The following is a 6,429-nucleotide window of genomic DNA, read 5'->3' as shown; positions in this document are numbered from 1 at the left end:
ATGGTTTGTCTGGCATGTTGAGCTTCCTTAGTCTGCGTGAGACCTTTTGTGACCTACCCATCTACAATGGGAGGTCATGGGTAAGGGTCATATCCTTTGAGGAAAAGTAAGAGCAGATGGGATGAGGAACTGGAAACAAAATGTAATGCATGAAACAGCCTTGACCTCTGACCCTGACACCCAGACTAAGTGGATTAGAGATCCTTATAGGCAACTGGGCCTGATGTTGTCGTAAAATACAAAGGCTAGTATTCATTGGACCCTTGATAAGTCATTGGAACTGTGCTAGTCTTCTTAAAACATTTTAGTAGTCATGAATTATATCATTCAACCATGATAATAACTTATGCATTATTATGAGAGTTTATAGATACAGGGCATTAAGTAGTTCATAAAATAACTAGAGGTATCACTGTTAGTAATTTGCAGAACAAGAATTTGACCTCAAATGCATTTGACATCAAAGCCCAGTTGGGAGACTTAAGATATGTCACTTGACTCCTTAGTCACATAAGCCTCGATTTCATCATCCAAAAAAGAGAGGCAAAAAATAGTATTTAAAGGATTATTTTGAAGGCAAAATGAGGAAGTACACATAAAGCATTTAGTACAATACAAGTATGTATAAAATGAAATTGTGTTATTGATATTAGGAAGCTCTGCTATCTATTTCAAAAAGGAAATTTGTATGCATTCGAACTGAGCCATTTTAGCCAAAAATGGATCCAAATTCACCAACATTAGTTTGCTAGGGCTGTCATAACAAAATACCACAGGCTCAGTAAACAAAAGACACTTATTTTCTCACAATTCTGGAGGCTGAAAGTCCAAGATCAAGGTGTCAGCAGGGCTGGTTTCTTCTGAGGCCTCTCTCCTTGGCTTGTAGATGGCCACCTTCTCCTTGTGCCTTCACGTGGCCTTCCCTTTGTGCTGTGACTGTGTTCAAATTTCTTCTTATAAAAACATCAGTCGTATTGGACTGCAATCCACCCTAGTAACCTCATTTAACCTGATTACCTCTTAAAAGACCCTGTCTCAAAATATCATCACATTCTAAGGTACTAGAGGTTACGCTTCAACATATGAATTTTGAGGGTATGCAACTCATTGAGGATCTCAATCAAACTTTTCTAGAAATATTTTAGTGTTTTAATTTTTTTTTGATTGAAGGCATGTTAGAACATCCTCACTTGGCTTTGAGAGGAAAGCCCATTTTAGAGCCTTCAGAAGACAAATTATTCAAGTGATTGTTTATTTTAAAATGATATTAGTCAACAGGAACTACGGTGGCTTTGGTGTGCTTATTTTTATTTTGGAATCTCTGAAGTTCATACTTCCCTAGAGCTGCAGACTATTCACTTTATAAACATCATGGCTGAAAAGCATCTCGGCCAGCATCCTTCTTTGCCAAAGGCTAGGACTAGAATGGAGAAAAGCATAAGCAATAGAGAGGGGCTCAATGGAGCTGGGTATATTTTTGCCTGGGGACACTTCTGCTTTTTAATTTTGGAAATAAGAGCAAGGTTACAAGTATACTGATAGACACATAGGAGGTGCATTAAATTAAAACTATGCCAGGGCTGGGTGCAGTGGTTATGCCTGTAATCCCAGTACTTTGGGAGACAAAGACAGGTGGATCACTTGAGGTCAGGAGTTCAAGGCCATTCTGGTCAACCTAGTGAAACCCTGTCTCTGTTAAAAATACAAAACAAAACAAAAAAATAACCAGGTGTGGTGGTGCATGCCTGTAATCCCAGCTACTCAGGAGGCTGAGGCAGGAGAATTGCTTGACCCGGGAGGTGGAGGTTGCAGTGAGTCTAGGTCGTGCTGCTGCATTCCAGCCTGGGTGACAAAGCAAGACTCCGTCTCAAAAAAATAAATTACAAACTATGTCCCTGTAACAAAGCACAATGGTAAAGTATATTCTCTTTCTGAGTTTGAGTGGGTACATTGATGACCCCAATTAATAGCACCCTGTAGCTGTGCCCTTGCCTTGTAACTTTATAGTTTTACCCACTCTGAACAGCTCAGCTTGTGGCTTGTCCTGTTCAGTATAACATGGCAGAAATGGCAGAATTCCTGTTGCAAGCCCAGGAATTCCTGTTTCAAGCTCAAGGGCCCTTAGAGACAAACAACTCGGACCACTCATGGTTCTATCAATTACTGATTTCATGGCCTTAGGCAAGTGTGTAATCTCTCTAAATGTTAGTTTCTTCTTTGCCAGGAAAATGGGGGATAATAATTCTAAGCCCATAATCATTCTGAAAATTAAATAATACTGGTAAAGTTTCTTGTAGGTAGAGGGGCACAATAAAGACTGTGTCTCTCAGCCTGGGCAAGAGAGCAAGACCCTGTCTCTAATTTTTTTTTTTAATAGTTGGACATGGTGATGCACACCTATAGTCCCCAGCTACTCAGGAAGTTGAGGCAGGAAGATCTCTTGAGCCCAGGAGTTTGAGGTGGTAGTGAGCTATGATTGCACCACTGCACTGTAGCCTGGGCAACAGAGCAAGATCCTGTCTCTAAAAAAAAAGAGCTGTCTACTCGTTTTTTGTTCCTCAGTTGCCACTAACTTAGATTGTCCTGTGAATGCTATTTCTAAGGAGAAGTGTGGTCCAGCTGAGATGAATTAGCTAATTAGCTAAGTGGCTTGCCCTCAAGTGTGCAGTACAGAGGATGGCCACCCCCTTGGAGATGAGATACTTCCACTGCCATGGTTAGGCATCCAGGCTACCATCTTGACATTTGCTGCCTTTCTCTCTTCCAAGGGTGGAGGCTCCCCCATGATACCCATTTAGGTTTGACCTGGGAAGCTCCTTGTTGCTTAAACAATCCAATCTTCTGACTCCAAACACCCCACACCAGAACCTCCCTATGAAATGCCATGAGGTCTGTGGTTTCCATGGATCCTGGGCTGAAGTCATGTGAGAAGGGCAGCTCCTCAAGCCCCAATTTTCATGGATGATTTTCATGGGGAGAGATGAAACTTTCAGGAAAGGGCTTCTCGCATAAATGTCGGGGGCTCAGAAAGAGGAATAAAGGGAATGTGTGGTCCCTGGTCCTCTTCCCAGCCCTACAGACAAGGTACAAGGACTCATTTCTGTTTGAACACTGTGGCCTATTAAGAAGTATGCCAGCCTCTGACTGATGGAAAAGTAGAGAGGGAAGACAAGAGGGCCAAAGAATGAGCCCCAGAGCACTCTCATACAGAAGGGAGGAAGAGGAGAAGGAGCCCCCATGGGCACTGATGAGGCATAGCCAAAGAATTGGCAGAAAAGCCAGGAGGGCCTGGTATCCCCAAAGTCCAATCCATCAGAAGAGATGCCCCTGAGTCATCCTTGGGAGTGGTATCTAACAGTTGGCAAGTCAGTGTCCCAGCAGGATTGTCTGGACTAGAGAGTGGCAGCATCCAGGGGGTCTGGCTTTATTCATAGGTTCATGTGACACTCCTTGGGGATGCCCAAATATACTTCCTGGTACAGGGCAAAGGGGAGTATCAGTGCCATCAAGGGGCAAGAAGTGGCAGAATGAAGACGCTAATGCTAATAGCAGCTGATTTGTCCAGCGAGGCCAAGAGGGGTGATTGTTTGCATGGTCACTCTGGCACTCTGGTATGTTTCCACCTCATCTTTGGCCTGCAGGAGGCTTTGGGCCAAATTAACAGCCTACCTTTAGCAGCTGCAGAGGACTGCATAATGCACATTGCCAGATGCTAATCTCACCCCTGGAATTTATTGTTTCATTTTCCTAATTTTTTCTTCAAACACATTTCTTCAATGAATTGTATACTTTTGTAGTATGTCTTCAAATCCTTTATCATATGGAAAAGATACTTGATAAATAGATGATAGGTAGATAGATCTTTTATATATGTATGCACACACACACACAAGGGAGTCTCCAAGCCCCAGGCCACAGACCAGTGCCAGTCCATGGTTTGTTAGGAAACAGGCCGAACAGCAGGAGGTGAGTGGTGGGCTAGTGTGTGAAGCTTCATCTGTATTTACAGCAGTTCCCCATTGCTCACATTACTGCCTAAGCTCTACTTCCTGTCAGATCAGCAGAGATGTTACTAATAGATTCTCCTAGGAGCATGATCCTTATTGTGAACTGCACATTCGAGGGATCTAGGTTGCGTGCTCCTTCTGAGAATCTAATGCCTGATGATCTGTCCCTGTCACCCATCACCCCTAGGTAGTACCATCTGGTTGCAGGAAAACAAACTCAGGGTTCCCAGTGATTCTACATTATGGTGAGTTTTATCATTATGTCATGATATATTACAATGTAATAATAATAGAAATAAAGTGTATGATAAATGTAATGCATTTGAATTGCCCCAAAACCATCTTCTCTCCATGCCCCATTCCCTGGAAAAATTGCCTTCCATGAAACTGTTCCCTGGTGTTAAAAAGTAGAACCCCTTTCTCCTACTTCTTTTGGCAAACTCCCACTAAGACTTAAGATGAAATTCGTATGTCATTGCTGGTCCCTTTCTCTTCACTATATCTCCCTTTTTTAAAGGATGTATCAAGCTAGATGTTATTTTCTGCTTCCATTTCTGTCTCTTCCACCAGACTGGAAGCTCCACAAAAGCAAAAACTATTTTGTCATTATGTTTTAAACCCAGAGCTTAGCAGAACATCTAAGGCTGAAGAGCTGATTCAAGTTCACAAAAAAAAAAAAAAAAAAACCACTAAAACAGAGCATCCTGTTTGGGACTCCCTGCTTCCTTAGCCATGCTCGCCTCATCCATCACTTTTGGCTGTTAACATTCTCATGGCATCTTGCTCCCTGGTAGTATATTTTTCTACAAAATGGAAATTTATTTTATTTTTTTGAGGCAGCATCTCACTCTGTCACCCAGGCTGGAGTGCAGTGGTGCAACCCTGGGTCACTGCAACCTCTGCCCCACCCCCTGCCCTGGGCTCAAGCAATTCTTCTACCTTATCCTCCCTAGTAGCTGGGATTACAGGTGTCCACCACCACGCCTGGCTAATTTTTTGTAGTTTTAGTAGAAATGGGATTTCACCGTGTTAGCCAGGATGGTCTCGATCTCCTGACCTCGTGATCTGCCCTCCTTGGCCTCCCAAAGTGCTGAGATTACAGGCATAAGTCACCATGCCCAGCAGGAAAATGGACTTTTAAACAGAAGGAAAGATTCATAAGATGAATACCTTCTTCATGACCACCCACCAGCTACCCATGCTGCAGAGAAAGTTGCCAAGTAGTAGGGTAATGGGAAGGTGAACATTTCTTTAGTGCACTGAACACCTGCTTGAAAAGCAAGAAGCCCTTGCCCAAGCTATTCCTTCATATCATACCCTCATATAGCATTCTTGCATTTGTTAGCCATATGGCATTTTGCAGCTTACTGTGAGGTTTAACCTAAGCTCTTCTCAATAGATGAGAAAGCAAATGAAAGCAGAAATCTGAAGCCAAGAGGGGTCTAAAGTCAAGTCACTGACAGAGTGTTAAGGAATTCTTGGCTGAAGAGTGCAAGTGGTGTCAGAACATCTGATCTTTGTCAAAACATGTGTCAGATTCATGGCCCGTTGCATCCCAAGGCAATCTGCGTAGATGAGTTCCTGCTTTCCTTGATCTGAAGTTCTTGTAGGAAGCTAACATATCATCCTGTAATAAATGCAATGAGAGGGGTGCTTATAGGTGTCTGACCCAGACTTGAGGGATCAAAGAGACTATGGCAATTGAGATCTGAAGGCCTAGAAGGATTGGCCTAGGAGTGTGGACAGATGTGTGTGTTCGCAGGAGATAAGAATGGGCCTGACCATAAAGGGCCTTGGGAACCATGTTAGTTTATTCATTCAACAAATATTTATTGTCCTCACATAATGCACTGTGATTGAAATGTAATATAGGCTGAGTGCAGGGGCCTTTGAGGGGGGCCTAACTTAATCACATGAGCCCTTTAATTTTGGGTAGAGAAGCCAGAGACAGAAGTTACCCATGAAAGGGATTTGATGCAAGGGAGAGTCTATATGGCTGGCTTTGATGATGAATGACCTGGAAACAGCATGTAGGAGTTGAGAATGGTCCCCCAATGGCAGCCAACAAGGAAACAGGACCTCCGATTACGATCTAAGATGGCCGTTTAGGAACAGCTCAGGATTGCAGCTCCCAGTGAAAGCACAGAGGGTGAGTGGACGCCCCATTTTTATTGCCCACAGACTAGGAAATTCCCGGGCGGAGGTGCTCCACGGTCGCCGGCGCGGCTGTGCCGGCCAGCGCCACTGCTTTGCCCCGCGCGGCTGCTTTGTCGGCGCCCCGGAGCCACGGTTCTCCGTACAAAATACACCGGTCCGGGTGCCCTTTGGGCTGGCAATTGGAGCCACGGGAAGTCGCCCATACGCCAGTTCAAAAAGGGGACTGAGCAGAGAACCAGGACAGTAGATTCCAGGGCAAAAAAAA

This window comes from Cebus imitator, unplaced genomic scaffold, assembly GCF_001604975.1.
Source record: "Cebus imitator isolate Cc_AM_T3 unplaced genomic scaffold, Cebus_imitator-1.0 Scaffold5, whole genome shotgun sequence".
NCBI lineage: Eukaryota > Metazoa > Chordata > Mammalia > Primates > Cebidae > Cebus > Cebus imitator.
Note: the sequence above shows the minus strand (reverse complement) of the source record.